We start from the raw sequence: 21961 nt of genomic DNA, 5'->3' as shown, positions 1-21961 counted from the left end.
TTGAATCCAAAATATTTTAAGAAAATATAAATAAAAATCATTGAGTAAGTATGGTTACACCTGGACATAAAACATTCTTTGTATCTATTATTATGCATCTAAAAAACATAACTGTTCATCCTCGTAAATTAGATATTCAACTGATCCTCTCCAATGTTGTTCTCTTTGTCCTCATGAATAGCATCATTTTTTCTCAATGATGTTAATCTCTATTGACAATAGTGTAAATGATGTACCACGAAGCCAGGAACTTTACAACGTAACTGATGCATAGAGTGATGCCAAGACTACAGAATAGAATTGAATAGTTGCTTAACAACCTTTAGCTTGTTATGTATCCTTTGCTCCATATTCACTCGAGCAGCACATTCTGCTTCTAACTCCTCCATATTGCGTACATTGGAAGATGTCTTAATGTCTCAAAGGTAACCATCTTTCAGCCTACGAATTTGATGTCCGGGCTTTGCACTTAGAACGGACATCATGATATTAAGTCCAACCTTAGGATTATCTATAGGTATTCCTCCAAAGGGATATCTTCGGGAAGCTAGTGATCATTTACCTTCTTTACAAGATATTCATATTTTTTTACAAGCATCTCATCCTACAAACACAACCCATATATAATTAAAATATGCAAGAGATATAATATAGCTATACACCAGTAATATAGCACATGATAATCAATATAAAAGTTATAGCGTTGAGTCTTTCTTAAGTGTTGAGCCTTAGCTGCAGTATAAGTATAATATTTATTATTTCCTGCATAAGCGAACTCAAAGGTGTCGACTTCAGAAAACCTTGTATCGTCCTAATAGTTAACAATTATGTTTCAAACACTATATTCAAATTATTAGCAAAATTATTTACTTAAGTACATATTGATAACATATACATTCATTACCTTTATCATCTCTTTCACTACGTATGAGTAAGGATGTGAACCGATATGATGACTGTTCTTTCTGTTCAATTGGTTCATTATATCCATTGATGATGCTTTCTGCAAAGAAAAGAATATAGATATCACATAACAAAATTAGGAGTACAATGAATATGAAATCATGAGGCTAAAGCAAGATGAATGATTGAGTAAAGCATGAATACATACTCTGATATATGGGTGAAATATAGTAAAGTCCCTCTAACAAACAACAGACTTGATCACCACATAAAATGAAGTGACGCAATGGGGGAATAATTTCCATTAATTATTCCAAAAACCAGGAAATTTAACTATTCCAAAATCCATGCAATTTAAACATTCCAAAATAATTTTGTCATATCCATTAATTCCCTCACTTCCAAAAACCAATAAATCAACTTTCCACTTCCCACCATCTAAATCCCACAACATTCCAACTACTTCAATCAGTTTCCCAAAAGATAAGTTTCTACTAGAAAATACTGCATTTGGCCTAAATTCACAATGAAAGCTCTATTCAACATCCATCACAAAATAAGAAAATATTAATTGCAAGACAGACTAGAAATTCTGAATTGAAAACTATCATGCTTATTGTAACACTTATGGCTCCAACACTTTTAAGAATTCTATATGACTGGATGGATGTAAAAAATTGTGTAGTAGATGAAGGTCATGGAGTTAAGGGTCTTTCTCATATAGTCCTTCAAACATTACCTCAGCAATATATTTGTTCAACCTCCTCGAGAACATATCTCTACCAGCACTGTACTAACTAAGGAGTCCATTCCTGTCATCGACGTGTCAAACCCAAATGATCAAGTGGTGCTAGATATGATATGCAATGCAGTAGAGAAAAGAAGGTTTCTTTTAGATTAACAATCCTGGGATACAAATGATAGTGTTGGACAATATAAAGAAAGCAACTTGTAAGTTATGGGACAATCTTTTCTTCTCAAGCAGAGAACGCTCTAGAGTGGAAAGATTGGCTTAGCCTCTTCTATGTTTCTGATGAAGAGCTTGCTACATTTTTGTCTTCCATATGCAGGTTACACTATGAACTTTTGCTGCATCATTATCTAATACAAATGTTTCATATGTGTATGTCATCATGCAGTTTACATATTAACAGTAGCAAAGTCGGCCTTATATGAATCAACTTCAGTTTCTAGCTCCCAAAGAAAAAATTACTTAACCAACTTTTAACCCAAAAACAAGTAAAAAAGACATTAACTCCAAACAAAATTACAAATTTTCCAGTACATGTATTTGAAACATAATCCTGAATTGCTAGAGTATAAGAACCAAGTTACTAATAAGTTGAACTTCTCTCTTATCAAGATTATCATAACTAAAATCCCCACAACATAACAATACAATTCAAACAATAATAAATCAAAGGCCAAAAACAAGTATATTGAACTATAGTCGTGCTTTAGCTCATAATTTTTTCCAATTCCTTTTACTAAATCCTATATCTAATATACTTCAACTCTCTCTGAAAATCTAATGATAAAACAAGATCTATAATTCAACATTGACATATTTCAAGAAAGACGAAAACCGACAACCAAGATTGAATCGACCGATAGTAAAACTAAACCAAATCCGTTCATTCAAGACTTCAAATTCATCAGTTTAAATCAGAAAATAAATAGGATTGAAGGGCATACCTTGAAGACTGCTTGACGAAGAACACGAATCAATGAAATTAATTAGAACCTAAAGTAGGCCTACAAACCAGACTTAAGGACTTTATACCCTATAATCCGTGTTTCTACCAAGCGGAAGAAAAATAGATATTACAAAAGAAAATTACTAACGACATTAATATTCATAAAGCAATCCAAGGAAAAGTACAGAAGTATGAATTATATATCGATAAACCCAAAAATCTATAAATTACTTACCCATATTGTTTGTATTCAGAACAAATCACTAGCATTTCAAATTGTTGCTTCAAATCTCGTCTCTTCGTATTATTGAAGGTGTAGGTCGTTTCATCTTTACCTTGTATATGATCGAGATTCTTCTTCAATTAAAGAAAGCGAAAACGTTTCATCTTTACTTGTATATGAGATTATTCTTCAATTAAATAAAGAGGCACGGAGGGAAGATTTTTTTTGCCAAAATTTTCTGAAGGCAAAATTTTTGGAGTAGGAAAGACTTGGGTTCTGTGTATTTATGGGTTTTCTTAAATTTAAAAATATTGTTAACAAAAAAATAATTATCTTTTCTATAAATATATTTTTTTAGTTATCTTTTCGCTTCAAATTATATTTTGTAGGGACTAAAAATACAAATAGTAAAAAGAAAATTTTTCCGCTAATTATTAGCCTACAAACACTTTAATTACTTTTTTTGGCAAAAGATATAATTTTACCGTCCAATTTTTTTGTCGGGAAAAAATGCAATTTTTCGTGGGTACAAGTCTAAAATTTTGAAACAAACCATAGCCCTACGAAACATTATTTTTGTAGGAAAAAGTGAGTTTCTCCTACAAAATTTAATTTGTCTCCCAAAAATTTGTAGAAAGAGTATAACTTTCTTGTAGTGTACGTCAAGTTCAATTACCTTAGAGAGCGAGAGAAGATCGCAGAGCATTTTTAGGTGAAAAGGTCTTTCTAAATGCTTGATACATGGTCTTATCCTAACAGTTTACTTATCAATTGCAAGTGTGTAAATCCAGAGCCATCATAAGCCCTTGGTCTCCATAGCTTGAATTTAGTCTAAACAGTTGCATCATCTGCATATCAATTTGTATAGTGTACCTTCTGCAATTTGGCTTAGGCAGGACGAGGCAAATGTTTATCGCTTCAAGTAACAACTATTATGGTCAAGGTACCTAACGACATGGCCTAATCATCTCAAAAATGCCTGTTGAAGAGGCAATGTGAAGCAGAGTTCTAATCTTGCTCGAGTTTTTGCTTCTGGCTGTCAAATGTTTTCTGCCTCATAAACCTATGCAACACATTGTAAGCATGCTGAATCTAGTACTATAGAGTTAAGACCCTTGTACAGGGTGGTTTGTCAGATAGGAAGTCCAGTAGCAGCACTGTATTGGATGTTGAACAAAAAAATAGACTTAAACAGACTAATACAATGCTGTCACCTGTCATTTTGTCTAATTGCCTAGCAAATCCACATGTAGCATGATTCTGTACCATATACTCGATTGGGAAAGAAAAATGTTATATTCTTGTTTCTTGATTAGGCTAGGTTTCTCGACTGTCTAATTAATGAACTACGCTTTTTCACAAACACACATCCATTTGTTGCATAAATCATTGAAAAGGAACATGTTCAGTAGATTTAATGTGAATTATTTTGTCTGTTCATCATCTTAAGTAGATAGTAATTAGTTGACCACAAAATAATAGAATATCTGAGGGAACTGGAGTGTTGAACTGTATTAGATAGGCAATGTTTTTGAGGTTTCCAAAGGAACTAAAACAATAATTAACAAGACCAAATTTTAAATTCATTACACCTTAGTCCTTAATTTTCATTTTCCATTGATAAATGCCAATTTTTCTTTTCTTTCCACGGGTGTTTTTATACATCTAGCATTCGTTCAACATAATTTATTTGAATTCTTTTTTTTTTTTTCAAATCCATTTTCATCACACAGTGTCCCGATAAAATAATTTTAGAGTTATGTTACACGTACAGTAGATTGTCCATAATGGTGTCCACCCATTTCACATAGAGGGGACCCACTTCAAATATAATAAAATTTATTCGAAGTGAGTCCTCTCCATGTGAACGGGATGGATACCGTTATGGATATCGTATTATATACAGTAGCATCTTCCATAATTTTATAGGGCAACTTACAAAAATATCTTTATAATTATGTCTTTTCAAAAATTATATGAAATTTTTTGGAAGTAAAAAATACTGTATAAAATTAAACACTGTCACTTTTTTATAAAAATTGTCGGTTTTTTTTTTATATTTTATTTTTAAGTGACACAATGTCACTTTTAAAAGTTTAGTATCACTTTTTTAGTGAAAAATTACATACAATGTCACTTTTATTAAAAAATGATGTTTGTCAATAAAAAAATGATAGAAATTTTAAAAAAGTGATTGAAAAAATTGACAAAAACTACAAAAAAAGTGACAATTACTAAAAAAAAGCAACAAAAATTCAAAAAAAGTGATAGAAATTAAAAAAGGGTGACAATTTAAAAAAGAACGCAAATTAGAAAAAGTTACACAGATTCAAAAAAGTGACAATTACTAAAAAAGTGAAAGAAATTCAAAAAAAGTGATAAATTTAAAAAAAAAAAGTTACACAAATTCAAAACAAGGGACAAAAAAAAGTGACAAACACTCAAAAATTTACAAAATAAATAAATAAATAAAAAGCGACAGACATTCAAAAAGTGATGAAATTCAAAAAGGGTGACTAATAATAAAAAAAAGTGACAAACACTCATTGAATAATTAGTATGGAAGATTAAGCAAAATTAGCCAAAATGCTCAACATTTTTTAACACCAACTTGTGTAAGTCATGAAAGCACCCTTAAACTTCTATCTAGATTGTAATTACGCTGGGGAACCAGTGATAGTTTGGATGATTAAGCTAGCCAAAAGTTTAATTCATACAGTGTCATTAACACAACACAATTTAGTCATCAGTTAGCTCGTTGGTGGGTTCTATACTTATGCGATGATAGATAAATAGTGATAAATTAGCCAAAACTAACTTAATATTTTGTAGGAGCTACAATAAATCGAAGTTTTTTTGTTGCTACTGGGGATTATAGATGCAGCAGCTGCAACTACCAACATTAACATTAGAACAAATATTGTAGAAGCAAGTCGGTAATAAACATTTTGTTCATTAATATATCATAAAATGGAAAACCCTTTTTCTAGAGAAGGGCAGGAGAAAGTTTTGAATGCACTTACTCAGAATCTCAGACAAAACTTAGAAAATTGCTTTTGCGATTCCCAATTGAGAACGGTACTGGCTAGGAAATAAGAGATCCATTACGATCCTCACTTCCTTCAACGTCATTCCCCCAAATCCCATTGCCACTTCTTCTCCATGCAACCAACACAATCTCCGTTCCTCATCTTTCTCCATTGCCATCTATATTACCAACAGATCCAACCCTAAGCACAAACCCAAGCCATTTACTACTACATCTCTACTTCTATTTGCTGTTCGGTGAGACAGTCGAAGAAAGTTGAGGCACTATGTCAAACTAACATCGAAGCTGGTGGACTGGTGATTCGAGGACATTTTAATGATAGCAGAGAGCGTGATGGTTTTGGGGTTTATGGGTAGAGAATTTGTTGGTTGGCTAAATGTGACCAGAGAAAATTTATGGATGAAGGCAGAGATTTTGGAGAAACTAACTGATATAGTTTGATCAGTTTGGGGTTTTATAAACATATTAATTACGGTTATAATCATTTTTAGAGTATAAATCTAATTTGATATTTTTTTTAGAGTAGCGAGTCTAATTTACTCATTTTTATACGTGAACCCATAATTTTCTTTACTGTTTAACTACACGTTCTAAAAAGATAACTTTTACCTTAAAATCTCTTCCAAACAAACTCTTATTCTTGAGACATGCATTTTGTGGTCCAGTGAAATCGATCCAAATTGCATGCATGCATGCATTTAAGGATCAAATGAATTAAATGATGAGCCACTTAGTTATGAAGATATTAAAATCCTACTCGAACCATTCTTTAAAAACAATATTTTTAAATAATGATTTGATATCATTTCAATTAGGGAAATGCTATATGTATCAAATCATTTACCAAATGGATGATCGAACTGACAAGTGTCACGCTCTTATTAGAGTGGACAAGCGCCCCTTCAATAGGGAGCACCACTTGTCAATTCGGTCAAAAATTAGGTAAGACATTTGGTACAAATAAATTAATTCTTTCAATTATACATTCTTCAATAAAATAATATTATACGAAAATCTAAAACTTTTTCTCATTTTTTAACCACATATTTTTTATCAATTTACCATTCCAAAATAGATTCTTTTAAAATAACGTGGTTAAAACACACACTAAAATGTCATGTTTTCAACACCGTTCATAAGTTTTTGAAATACTATTGTTATAATGAAATTATTAACATATGGTTGGTGGTAGTCAAATTAGGAAACTCAAAACATTTTCCCTTTATATGGTATTTTTGTTTTTTGTTTTTGTTTTTAATTGGGTTTAATTAATTGAACATGATGAGACCATTTTGCTCTTTTATTAATTGTCAAATAAAGGTTAATCTTTTATTTTTTTTGGTCAACCAACAGTTCTTTGGAAGGTTTTTGTACAAATGACCTCTCATTGTCTATTAAATTTAAGGTTTGGGACTTTGCACACAAAAATGAAAGGTTTAGGAAAGGGAAGGAGCCAGACATTTTCTATTGTGGGGTCAAAAATGAAGAAGACGCTCGAGTGAAATTCTAATGCTCCAAGGACGATAGGCTTCCGTCATTGGTGCTAAGCGTCTTCTTCTGGTCTTGTTTAGCGCCCTAATGGCAATTTACAACAGTGCAATGCATATTACAAAATTAAATCAACTCACAACACTAAGTAACAAAAACTCAAGTTACAACACAAACCCCAATGATGAGAAACAAATTTGGATGAAAAAGGTTTAAAGGAAAAAAGAAGAGGAAATCAAATATAAACACTAAACCTATAATTTCAAACATTCCGCTAAAGTCAATTGCAACGTCAAAATTTCATATCGTCAATCACGAATAATAACATCAAAAAGTAAAAGGAGAGAAAATCAAATATAAAACCATTACATAAAAACGAGCAAAACTTATATGCCAATAAACTTAGATATATTTTGACAGCATTATTTCAAAGTAAATAATGAACAAAATCTAATTTTTATTGTTAACAAACCTCAATTTTAACCAACAAAAACTTTTATTTTTGCCCATGTAAACTTTACATCAAGTTCATTTCAACTCTAGAAATCAATCAATGCCAATTTATAGTAAGTATGAAAAACATAACTTTCAAATTCCAATTCGACAATAGTAGAAAAAAAAATTCAAATAAATAATCAAAACACGTTTAGATTTTTAGGGGAATTAAAAAACGAATTTAGTCTAAACAGTTGCATCATCTGCATATCAATTTGTATAGTGTACCTTCTGCAATTTGGCTTAGGCAGGACGAGGCAATTGTTTATCGCTTCAAGTAACAACTATTGTGGTCAAGGTACCTAACGACAGGGCCTAATCATCTCAAAAATGCCTGTTGAAGAGGCAATGTGAAGCAGAGTTCTAATCTTGCTCGAGTTTTTGCTTCTGGCTGTCAAATGTTGTCTGCCTCATAAACCTATGCAACACATTGTAAGCATGCTGAATCTAGTACTATAGAGTTAAGACCCTTGTGCAGGGTGGTTTGTCAGATAGGAAGTCCAGTAGCAGCACTGTATTGGATGTTGAACAAAAAAATAGACTTAAACAGACCAATACAATGCTGTCACCTGTCATTTTGTCTAATTGCCTAGCAAATCCACATGTAGCATGATTCTGTACCACATACTCGATTGGGAAAGAAAAATGTTATATTCTTGTTTCTTGATTAGGCTAGGTTTCTCGACTGTCTAATTAATGAACTACGCTTTTTCACAAACACGCATCCATTTGTTGCATAAATCATTGAAAAGGAACATGTTCAGTAGATTTAATGTGAATTATTTTGTCTGTTCATCATCTTAAGTAGATAGTAATTAGTTGACCACAAAATAATAGAATATCTGAGGGAACTGGGGTGTTGAACTGTATTAGATAGGCAATGTTTTTGAGGTTTCCAAAGGAACTAAAACAATAATTAACAAGACCAAATTTTAAATTCATTACACCTTAGTCCTTAATTTTCATTTTCCATTGATAAATGCCAATTTTTCTTTTTTTTCCACGGTGTTTTTATACATCTAGCATTCGTTCAACATAATTTATTTGAATTCTTTTTTTTTTTTTCAAATCCATTTTCATCACACAGTGACCCAATAAAATAATTTTAGAGTTATGTTACACGTACAGTAGAGTGTCCATAATGGTGTCCACCCATTTCACATAGAGGGGACCCACTTTAAATAAAATAAAATTTATTCAAAGTGAGTCCTCTCCATGTGAACGGGATGGATACCGTTATGGATATCGTATTATGTACAGTAGCATCTTCCATAATTTTATAGGGCAACTTACAAAAATACCTTTATAATTATGTCTTTTCAAAAATTATATGAAATTTTTTGGAAGTAAAAAATACTATATAAAATTAAATACTGTCACATTTTTATAAAAATTGAAGTGTTTTTTTTTTTTTAAGTGACACAATGTCACTTTTAAAAGTTTAGTATCACTTTTTTAGTGAAAAATTACATACATTGTCACTTTTATTAAAAAAGGATGTTTGCAAATAAAAAATGATAGAAATTTCAAAAAAGTGATTGAAAAAAGTGACAAACACAAAATAAAAAAAAAAGTGATAAAAATTCAAAAAAAGTGACAATTACTAAAAAAAGGCAACAAAAATTCAAAAAAGTGATAGAAATTTAAAAAGAGCGACAATTTAAAAAAGAACCCAAATTAGAAAAAGTTACACAGATTCAAAAAAGTAACAATTACTAAAAAGTGACAGAAATTCAAAAAGAGTGATAAATTAAAAAAAAAAAAGTTACACAAATTCAAAACAAAGGACAAAAAAAAAAAAAAGTGACCAACAATCAAAAATTGACAAAATAAATAAATAAATAAAAAGCGACAAACATTCAAAAAGTGATGAAATTCAAAAAGGGTGACTAATAATAAAAAAAAAGTGACAAACACTCATTGAATAATTAGTATGGAAGATTAAGCAAAATTAGCCAAAATGCTCAACATTTTTTAACACCAACTTGTGTAAGTCATGAAAGCACCCTTAAACTTCTATCTAATTTGTAATTACGCTGGGGATTGGGGAACCAGTGATAGTTTGGATGATTAAGCTAGCCAAAAGTTTAATTCATACGGTGTCATTAACAAAACACAATTTAGTCATCAGTTAGCTCGTTGGTGGGTTCTATACTTATGCGATGATAGATAAATAGTGATAACTTAGCCAAAACTAACTTAATATTTTGTAGGAGCTACAATAAATCGAAGTTTTTTGTTGCTACTGGGGATTATAGATGTAGCAGCTGCAACTACCAACATTCACATTAGAACAAATATTGTAGAAGCAAGTCGGTAATAAACATTTTGTTCATTAATATATCATAAAAGGGATACTCCTATTTCTAGAGAAGGGCAGGAGAAAGTTTTGAATGCACTCACTCAGAATCTCAGACAAAAGTTAGAAAATTGCTTTTGCGATTCCCAATTGAAAACGGTACTGGCCTGGAAATAAGAGATCCATTATGATCCTCACTTCCTTCAACGTCATTCCCCCAAATCCCATAGCCGGTTCTTCTCCATGCAACAATCTCCATTCCTCCTCTTTCTCCATTGCCATCTATATTACCAACAGATCCAACCCTAAGCGCAAACCCAAGCCATTTACTACTACATCTCTACTTCTATTTGCTGTTCGGTGAGACAGTCGAAGAAAGTTGAGGCACTATGTCAAACTAACATCGAAGCTGGTGGACTGGAGATTTGAGGACATTTTAATGATAGCAGAGAGCATGATGGTTTTGGGGTTTACGGGTAGAGAATTTGTTGGTTTGCTAAATGTGACTAGAGAAAATTTATAGATGAAGGTAGAGATTTTTGAGAAACTAACTGATATAGTTTGATCAGTTTGGAGTTTTATAAATGTATTAATTACGGTTATAATCATTTTTAGAGTATAAATCTAATTTGATATTTTTTTTAGAGTAGTGAGTCTAATTTACTCAATTTTATATGTGAATCCATAATTTTCTTTACTGTTTAACTACACGTTCTAAAAAGATAACTTTTACCTTAAAATCTCTTCCAAACAAACTCTTATTCTTGAGACATGCATTTTGTGGTCCAGTGAAATTGATCCAAAGTGCATGCATGCTTTAAGGATCAAACGAATTAAATGATGAGCCACTTAGTTATGACAATATTAAAATCCTATTTGAACCACATTCTTTAAAAAATTATTTTTAAACAGTGATTTGACATCATTTCAACTATACATTCTTCAATAAATTAATATTACACGTAAATCTAAAACTTTTTCTCATTTTTTAACTGCACATTTTTTTATCAATTTACTATTCCAAAATAGATTCTTTTAAAATAATGTGGTTAAAACACACACTAAAATCTCATGTTTTCGACACCGTACATAAGTTTTTGAAATACTATTGTTATAATGAAATGATTAACATATGGCTGGTGGTAGTCAAATTAGGAAACTCAAAACATTTTCCCTATATATGGTATTTTTGTTTTATTTTTAATTGGGTTTAATTAATTAAACATGATGAGACCATTTTGCTCTTTTATTAATTGTCAAATAAAGGTTAATCTTTTAATTTTTGGTCAACCAACAGTTCTTTGGAAGGTTTTTGTACAAATGACCTCTCATTGTCTATTAAATTTAAGGTTTGGGACTTTGCACGCAAAAATGAAAGGTTTAGGAAATGGAAGGAGCCAGACATTTTCTATTGTGGGGTCAAAAATGAAGAAAACGCTCGAGTGAAATTCTGATGCTCCAAGTACGATAGGCTTCCGTCATTGGTGCTAAGCGTCTTCTTCTGGTCTTGTTTAGCACCCTAATGGCAATTTACAACAGTGCAATGCATATTACAAAATTAAATCAACTCGCAACACTAAGTAACAAAAACTCAAGTTACAACACAAACCCCAATGATGAGAAACAAATTTGGATGAAAAAGGTTTAAAGGAAAAAAGAAGAGGAAATCAAATATAAACACTAAACCTATAATTTCAAACATTCTGCTAAAATCAATTGCAACGTCAAAATTTCATATCGTCAATCATGAATAATAACATAGAAAAGTAAAAGGAGAGAAAATCAAATATAAAACCATTACATAAAAACGAACAAAACTTATATGCCAATAAACTTAGATATATTTTGACAGCATTATTTCAAAGTAAATAATGAACAAAATCTAATTTTTATTGTTAACAAACCTCAATTTTAACCAACAAAAACTTTTATTTTTGCCCATGCAAACTTTACATCAAGTTCATTTCAACTCTAGAAATCAATCGATGCCAATTTATAGTAAGTATGAAAAACATAACTTTCAAATTCCAATTCGACAATAGTAGAAAAAAAAATTCAAAGAAATAATCAAAACACGTTTAGATTTTTAGGGGAATTAAAAAATATAGAATTAAATTTGATTATAATGAAAATTAGAGCAAGAAAGAAAGAGAAATTGACATGGGTTTGAAGAAGTTGAGATGAAGTGTTTTTTCCTCACCCAAAGTCTTCACGGTCTATGTTTTGTCTATTGATTTTTGAGAAAAAAAAATTCAAAATATCAAAAAATTTGTGGGGTGAACCATGGGTCCATCCATGGTTTAGGACCTCAAGACACTTTTTTGAGACACTTTTTTGAACAACTTTGAATGCAATTTAACCTATATTACATGCTAAATGGAGCTCCCTGCTTTTCTCGTGTGCTATAAAACGTTTGCTCCTTTCTAGTTTTACTATAATGTATGTGCATAAATAGGAGTACAAAATACTCCTTTCATGTTCAAACCTCACCCAAAGTCTTCACGGTCTATGTTTTGTCTATTGATTTTTGAGAAAAAAAAATTCAAAATATCAAAAAATTTGTGGGGTCAACCATGGGTCCATCCATGGTTTAGGACCTCAAGACACTTTTTTGAACAACTTTGAATGCAATTTAACCTATATTACATGCTAAATGGAGCTCCCTGCTTTCTCGTGTGCTATAAAACGTTTGCTCCTTTCTAGTTTTACTATAATGTATGTGCATAAATAGGAGTACAAAATACTCCTTTCATGTTCAAACTAGAGGATAAAAACATAACACGAAAAAAAAAAAGGGTAAATTAATCATTTTCAATAAAAAAATCAACTATTTAAAACTTTTATTTTACCTCAAAACATAAAAAATTATACATGTGATTCAGATAATAGTTGTTTGGGAGAAATTATAATGAGATTATAATGAAAAAATTAATGTATCTCAAGAAATATGTGAATAATAAATGTATAGCAATTGGGAATGTATAATTAAAATTAATGTTAACTTTAACTTCAAATTATAAGGAATTTATAATTTTTTTTTCAATACATGTCCTATAGTTGAATAACAATAAGAATAATATGTCGAACATTCTTATAAAATTATATAAAATATAAACCCATTAATATGTTCATAGTCCAAAAGATGGGGAATTTTTATAAGTGTGGCTTCAACTACACATTCTACGCAATGCTCGCAGGCCTGAATCATTAGTAATAGGAAAATTAAGGTTTCAAACTTTGGAAATAATGTATGTCCGTCTTCAATCAATTTACGTATGTCTCCAAATTTTCCTTTTGATGGATATTGAAATATGAAATACGAAATTTAAATATCATGATCTGCATCTTATGTAATTTTTCTTTTTCTTCTCGATTAAAATTGAAAAATATTACTTTATCAATTCTAGTTCAGAAAAGATATTTTTAGATTTCTTTTTGTTTATTTGCCTAAAAAGCTAATTTTTGTACAATCGTTTACTTTCTTTATTATATCATTTTTTGGAAAAGTATGTACCTATATATAATAAACACATTTCAAAACTAACAAACTCTATAAAACTTTACAAAAATCATGTGATAAATAAATTTATTAAATTTTTAATTATAACATAGTATAATTAATCACACTAAATTTCAAATTCAAGCCCTTCTCTTTAGCTTTCTATTTTCTATCTTCTCCCTACGCTTTCAACCCATCGGAGGCTGCCATCGGCTCTGACGACCTCTCCGACGACTGCTTCGACGATTGCTCTGACTACCACTCTGAATATTGCTTCGACAACCACTCCAACGATTGCTCCGACTCTGGAGATAGAAAAATCTCCCAAAATTGAAACAATCTCTCTCTCTCTCTCTATACTCTACTGTAGAAAAATATTCAAAAATTTAGTTACAATTGATTTATTGTTCACGACTATACTTGTGTTTTATGTGACTATTTGTGAGCAAATTTGTTTTTGCTACGATTATATGTGATCGACTAAATTATAACTGTATTTAACCAATTCATTGACATATGTTATTCGTGATTAACTGTAATTAAATTTGTCTTTGATGTGACTAACTGTGACCAAATTTATATTTAGTATGTCTGTCAATGACTAGGTCAATCTTAAATATGAGTAATTCACAAACGGTCACAATCAACAAAAAATTGATCACAAACAGTCACAAGAAACACATACCCACTACTATCACAGTCTCAACCTGTTCCACCATAATCACAGCCACCACCGCCATAAACAAACAGCATGCACTACCACCACCAGCTTCACACAAACAACAAAAAACTTACCCCAAGTTTTCTAGCACCAGATCGTGAACAAATTTCCCTAAATCGCAACCAACAAAACTTCGGTACCAGATTGCGACAAAATTTCCACAGATCTCCCATCATTCGCCGCTATAGCAGCGGAGCTTACATTACTTGCAAAACCATACTCCAACAACCACTCCCTTTCATCGACAGCCACCTTTTTCACCAGTAGCCATTCCCACAACTGTCGACTCCTCACCGACACCCACGCAGCAACCGTACACTGCCTTTGATTGGAGATGTTGCGGTGCCCGACTCTCTTTGTGCCATTGAGCCACTGCTTCTCACAGTGACTTTGCAGCACCCCGATGCTATTGGCGGTGAGCTTGAGATAACTCACCCGCCTGTGGCCAAAGCAGCGCTGACAACCAAAGAAGAGGGTGAATAAAGGTTTGGTGATTATAGTTTTCCCACGGTTGTGACAAAAGATGAAAGAATGAAGTGGAGAGAGAAGTTAGATGAGAGAGGAGAAAATTCATTCAGGTTTTGGGTGGGTGGGGTATAGTGGATATGTATATTTATTTAATGTTATAATATAATTATTAATATTAAAAATTTAAATTATCACCTCATTTTTTAATAAAAAACTTTTTTAATAAAAAACTTTTACACTTTATTTTTGAATTAAAAAGGTGAAATGCATGTGTTTCAAAGGTGGATGGAAGGCGCTGGTTAAGGATGACAATTTGAACCGTTAAAATCGAAAATCACGGTTAACCAAACCAAATGGGACGAAAAAAATCGAATCGATAGTGCAATGAAGTGGATATAGTATTTGATTTTAATGAACCAGTTCGGGACGGTGTGGGTATGATATTTATGCTGTTGAATTGAAACCGAACTGATTACCCGCTTAAAAAAATCATTCTTTTATTAGGGATGACAAGATTTAGTAAAGAGAAAATTGAGAAAGATATACATTTTTTTATTTAAATCTTAGTTAAAACCATTCTGGATTAGATAGTATCGTTGTATTCTCTACTTACATTTCTTATTTACTATATAGGAATCAATTTTAAGTGCTGACCTATGCTAATAAGAGTTGTGAGGAAGAGTGATAATTGAATATGAGTTAAGGTTGAAGAGCATGAATCAAGTAACTACAATGCACAAGAATCAAGAATGAATGAAAAGTTTAGTATTGTTATATTTATAATATTGTTTGTTAAATTTGTATTTTACAATTGGAATTTGTAATAATGTTTGCATTTTCGTTTGGAATAGTATTTTTGTTTTCATTGACTCTCTTTTTATAAATTGTTTTATATCAATTTGACAGATGAACCTATAAAAAAAAATTATTTTCGTGATTATTAACCGAATCAAGTCGAGCCGAATCGAGATACGAACCGAACCAATTTACGTGGTTATGGTGCGGTTATGATATGGCAAAAAATTTGACGATTCGATTATAATTTTGGCCGAACCGAACCGAAACCGAACCGTTGTCATCCCTAGAGCTGGTCCAATCCTCAGCCAATATCCATTTCTAAACAAACCCCTCCCTCCCCCACCTTTTTTTCTATTGTTTTATGATTTTTTTGTCTTTTTATTATTTCGTTGTAGAGTGATGAATGATTAATAATTTTGTTAAGATTTTAATTGTTGGGTTGAAAGATTACAAAGAAAATTATTATATTTGTATGTTATACAATTAAATAATTTTCTTCTTTAATTTTTGAAATTATTTTATTTAACTTCTAGATGAGGTTCAAATGATTAAACAATTTAAACAACAAAAATATATAAAGTAGAAAGTAAAACATGAACTGAAGAAAATGAATTTCAATAAACTATTGCCCTAAGGCAACAAAACCAAAGTCCTTTGAGCTTCTGTCACCGTAAGTAATCATAGTGTGAAAACCAAAACCAAAGCATCCAAGGAGTATAGATTGGTGCACTCAGATGGTAATCACTCAAAATCACAGAAGATCGTCCTTAAAATCACTACGAAGAGTTCACTCAAGAACAAATTAGAACCCTTGAGACGAAAGCTCAAGAGCCAGTGAGAGAGAAAAATTAGATTTATGTATACATTTAACACTAGGAGAAAGGCTTAAATGGAAGTCACCTGAAGGTTAACCAATCCAACGATAAGTGAGGTTAACACATGGCAAGATCACAAGCCTTCAATTCCATAAGGAAAAATGCATTCCACAAAAACACGTTCAAAACTTTTCAGCCGGGTTTAAAAAACAACATTTTTGAGTTATGCATCATTGTGCCACCCTTTATATTTTATAATGTTTTTACTTGCTCTATCAATTGTATTTTTACTCCACACTTGATATTGTAAAGTCTTCATCTTTGTTACTTTTTGGCTAATATTTAGAATCATGCTCCTCAATTTTACTTTACCACACAGCTAGTTGCTATCACGTGACATGTCACTGACTTTTTCATTTATATGCGAATTATTATCATTAATAGTTTCTATTTAATTGAAATTATTGAATTTTTATTTTGCAGCTTATTTATATATAAATTTTACTACATTAATTTTGTTTAAATATTTGCCATACTTGACAAAAATCCTGGATCCGAATTCTTTATTTATTTGTACATTTTAACTTGTTAATTTTTAAAATAAGTGGAAATTAGATTAGATGTCAAATTTTAGGTTTGCATTTACAAAAAATGTCACTTTTTTAAAGTCACCGCAAAATTATCAATTTTGGACATTCTTGCCCCTCTAAATGATTTTAATACCTAACATGTCCTTCATTAAATGAGATTTGACTAGATAATAGAATGGTACAAAAAGTGTGCAGATGGCAGGGAAGAAATCAAGTGCATTTGGCAATTTTTTTTTTTTTCAAAAAAAGGCTGAAACATAAGACAAAAGTAAGAAAAACAAACCATTTCTTCCATTCAAAACGTCTACCGCAAAATAATAATAATAATAAAAAATAAATCCTAAACCCACTCGCCTCACTCATTCGATTTGCCCACCCCACTGAAGTTGTTGTTGATAATCAACGTGAAAATGTCCATCGCCAACGAAGACCACAAAAAATACAATCGTAATTTATCATTCAAGTACTCAATTAACTGTGTGGGTGGAATATAAGAATTTGGCTTGGGTCGCAGCCGAAGTAATCGATTTTTTTGATAAACAAGTTCAACTCTTGACAGTCTCCAGTAGAAAGGTGATTTCTTTTGAATCTTTATTGTTTTGAAAAGAAAGAAAGAAAAAAGAATTGGTTTTAATTTGAATTTTTTTGGCTAGTTACTTTTGAATTTTTTTGGCCAGTTAAATCACTAGCACGTCTTATGGGATCAGAACCTCGTTAAGCGATATTAGGTCTTCTTTGAGCTCCCCAAGGGGGCATGATGTTACAAATAGAACATTGCTATATTCAAAGGATTACAATAAGGATATAGTAACACCTATTAAGTCTAAGTTGCTGAGATTATCAATAGAGGCATTGTTATGCTTCAGGGGTTACGATAAGGATGTGATAACGCCTCTTGACCGAATGAGTTGTCGATGAAAGCACTCTAGAAATGTCGTTTGCTAACTCTACATGGATTTGTTTGTTCGGTAGTCATGTATGCTTGGGCAATGATTATGAAGGACGCTGCTTTCTGAGGTTGATCAATTTTATTAGTCACTGCTCTCGTAATAGAGTTTACACATTGTAAGCTTTGTGAACGAAATATGCAACGAGCTATGTCTAAACTCGTGATAGAAAAAGGTGAAAGATAGTCTAATAGACTCCTGTCGAAGGGTGCAAAAATTGTTCCATTATGAAACTAAAAGAATGCTGAAGAATTTATTCATGTGAGAACATGTTTTTATTCTTGGCTAGGATAGCCCATAAGATTGAAATCTCGTTTAGCAGAATAATATCCTTTGAAAGGTTGGAAACGATTTTATACTCCACTAACTGATGGAATGCCCTTTCACTCGTTGATTGATGCCAAATGTATTTTTGATGAGGGAAACATTTGTCCGGTGCATATTATTCAAAAATCATTTTCAATTATATATTTTTTTTTCTTTATGTTTTAACCATATATACTTAAAAAAGAAGTTAATTTTGACTTCGAATAATCTCTTCCGAACACATTTTGGTGGATCAAAAAATATCAACGTTGACGTAGATATGACGAATGATTGGATTTGTACCAATTCTTTCTTTGGCTTCTATGAAATTGCTTTGGGAGGTTGTGGAATCATATTGGATTTTGCATCCAAATATCTTATACTCCGTTTATGAATTGATTTATAAATTCAGTTAAAATCAAATATTAATTTTAATTACATATTTATAAATTACTATACATTCATTATCTACATATTTCATACAATTAATTGCTATTCATCTTTATAAATTTGCCAGTTTAGGTTGTGCTGAGAAACAAACTCCGCAAAACTTTAGGAGCTGTTCTCTTTACTGTTTTCATCCCATTTTCTATTTTTTATTTTTCAAAGTAGTGAAAACACATTTTCTTTCTCCTTTTCAAAAATAAATTTTGGAAAAAAAAATGGCTTGAAAACTCAAAACATCAAAAAGATGTTTTGCGTATTTTCAAGACAAACACACGCCTGGAATGAAAACACAGTAGACAACCATTTCCATTTCCCCAGCTTTCTTCTACTAAAACAATGGAGCTGCCACTTTCCAACCCTCTAAACTTCGACCAACCTCCTCAAAAACCATCGGATTTACGTAGGCTGTTCTCTTTACTGTTTTCATCCCATTTTCTATTTTTTATTTTTCAAAGTAGTGAAAACACATTTTCTTTCTCCTTTTCAAAAATAAATTTTTGGAAAAAAAAAAAGGCTTGAAAACTCAAAACATCAAAAAGATGTTTTGCGTATTTTCAAGACAAACACACGCCTGGAATGAAAACACAGAAGACAACCATTTCCATTTCCCCAGCTTTCTTCTACTAAAACAATGGAGCTGCCACTTTCCAACCCTCTAAACTTCGACCAACCTCCTCAAAAACCATCGGATTTACGTACCATTGTGAAGCCCTCAATCCCCTCTTCAATTACTATACAAACAACAACCCAAACATATATCAAAATCGATCAAAAATCATCCTCAAAATCTGATCTCGTGCAAACTGCTTTTGTCGGAATCTCCACCTCCAGTGACACCAAAGGTCACGCACTACCAGCAGTTGATTGCCCACCCCCAGATGACTCCAGCCATGTCTTCAAAACTCACAGACGGCTTCCATAAGATCAATCGATTCTGAACATAATTGAAGATGACCCATGGTAGTATTGAATGCTCCTTGTTGAGAGTGAATTTGTGGTGGTCCACGATCAGAAAGGTAGCTGGTGGCGGTGTTAATTAGGTCGAAACTATGAATAGTAGCGTGGTTTGTTGGGGTTGTTTCCAACAGGTTCTTAGTCAAATAATCGTCGGATGTTGTAGAGGAAGGTGAGGGGGTTCGAGTGATACTGGGATTTGGTGATCTAGGTGGTGGGTGGTGATCAGTTTGTGAGGTAGAAAACGGCAGCTCATGGAGGGGGCGAAAATCACCCATGGCAGAAGACAAAAAGAATGACAAAAATGTTAACGCGTTTTTAATTTTATGTTTTAAGAAATATTTTTTCAAAATGACAAAAAGAACGTATTTTCAACAATTTTAAAATAGACACTCAAAAGAGTCAATGAATTCAAAACTCAAAACACAAAGATTGAAACACGAAGGAATAGTCTCTTACTTTTCTGTTAAACATGTTTAAAACTTGATCTTGGTACTAGCCTACAATTGTCAAAGCTGAATCATGATTCCATTAGTGAAAGAGATTATGAACGATTTAAAAGTTTAATTAATATAATTAAAATAAAATAAATTTACATCATTAATATAATTAAAGTAAAATAAATTTTGACTGGTCTAAATCAAGTAAAGAAAACATGTTTTTGTTTTGTCCACGCTTAGAAATTCCTGTTCAGTTTCGAATCATGCACGAAATCCAATGGAAGTTTTTGACTTTTCTGGACATTTTCCCTTTGATTTTTCTTACTTATGCCTTTGATTTTTCCTTTAATTTTATCCTTTAAGGAATACTCCATTTTATTCATCAAACAAATGTAAATTATATAGTATAATTGTATTCACATGACAATTTTCGTTATTGTATCACAATTTAACTACAAGGAAGGTTATGTTTCAAATTTATTTCATTCTCATTATTATTATTAATTATTCATTAATATTCATATCTTATTCTTGTTCCATAAAATCCGTTACACAGCACAAAAAGACTTATTTGCAATTAGTTTGACAAAGTTTTTGCCCCTCATTTTAAAGCACTGTAACAAAATATTTGGCCATCAATATGTACAGATTACTCGAATATTGAAGATAATTAAAAAATTTTTTTTTTAGGCAATTTTCGTTATTGTATCACAATTTAACTACAAGGAAGGTTATGTTTCAAATTTATTTCATTCTCATTATTATTATTAATTATTCATTAATTAGCATATCTTATTCTTGTTCCATAAAATCCGTTACACAGCACAAAAAGGCTTATTTGCAATTAGTTTGACAAAGTTTTTGCCCCTCATTTTAAAGCACTGTAACAAAATATTTGGCCATCAATATGTACAGATTACTCGAATATTGAAGATAATTAAAAAAAAAGTTTTAAAGATTTTCATTCTAATTTTTGCGAAGAAGCAAGAAAAAGAATATAAATAAGATAGACAACCTGTGGTATCTAATTAAGATGCTTTCTTTGGTGGTTTTTTTTTTTTATGCCCAAATCCTTTCTGCATAAAAAAGGAAATCTTGAAACCTAGTAAAAAGTAAAAAAAAAAAAAAAGAAATTCTTTCTGCATTTCCAAGCCTTCCAACCTATGTGCTTGAGCCCTTTAGCATAATAGCATAAAGTGAAAATTTTCATTCTCCAGTCATTTCAGACTAAAAATCGTAAAAGGGTCATAAATTCCCATATATTTTCTTGTTCTTGAATTTGCCATTTTCGTTTTCTATTTATCAGTTAATTTTTCATTGAAGAGCAAGCAGACTGGTGAATCCCATTGTTATAACATATCATAGACTTTTTTTCTTGAAACTTGAGCCCTTTAGCATAATAGCATAAAGTGAAAATTTTCATTCTCCAGTCATTTCAGACTAAAAATCGTAAAAGGGTCATAAATTCCCATATATTTTCTTGTTCTTGAATTTGCCATTTTCGTTTTCCTTCAATCCAAGGTGAATTCCATTGTCGTTAAAGCCCCCAACAAGTAATAATCTCTTTCTTGATTTCATTTGATTTTTGAAGATTGAGTCTTCACTTATACCGATTTTCTATTTATCAGTTAATTTTTCATTGAAGAGCAAGCAGACTGGTGAATCCCATTGTTATAACATATCATAGACTTTTTTTCTTGAACTTACATATTTGTATGTATGCAATTCAATCGAATACAAAATGACTTTCCAGCAGGTTGGTGATTTTTTTTTTTAATTAATGCTTTTGGTTTTGATTCAGAAGGGTTCAGCAGATACATAG

At 31.4% G+C, this 21961-nt stretch overlaps 1 long non-coding RNA gene across 3 annotated transcripts; it reads right to left on the bottom strand.

Annotated features, from left to right (window-relative positions):
* LOC111372203 lies at positions 1–3108 on the bottom strand. Of its 3 annotated transcripts, XR_002698710.1 has the most exons (4): positions 2836–3108; positions 1643–1715; positions 905–1003; positions 1–604 (listed from the first exon to the last, which is right to left on the bottom strand). It is a non-coding gene; the product is annotated as an uncharacterized LOC111372203 (long non-coding RNA). The 3 variants fall into 3 exon arrangements; XR_002698708.1 differs by lacking the exon at positions 1643–1715 and having other exon boundaries at positions 2836–3100; XR_002698709.1 differs by lacking the exon at positions 2836–3108 and having other exon boundaries at positions 1643–2821.
* Between the last annotated feature and the right edge of the window lie 18853 nt (positions 3109–21961).

Source organism: Olea europaea, chromosome 23 (assembly GCF_002742605.1).
Source record: "Olea europaea var. sylvestris chromosome 23, O_europaea_v1, whole genome shotgun sequence".
In the NCBI taxonomy this organism is placed as follows: domain Eukaryota; kingdom Viridiplantae; phylum Streptophyta; class Magnoliopsida; order Lamiales; family Oleaceae; genus Olea; species Olea europaea.
Note: the sequence above shows the minus strand (reverse complement) of the source record. Positions and strands in the feature narration are given on the sequence as shown.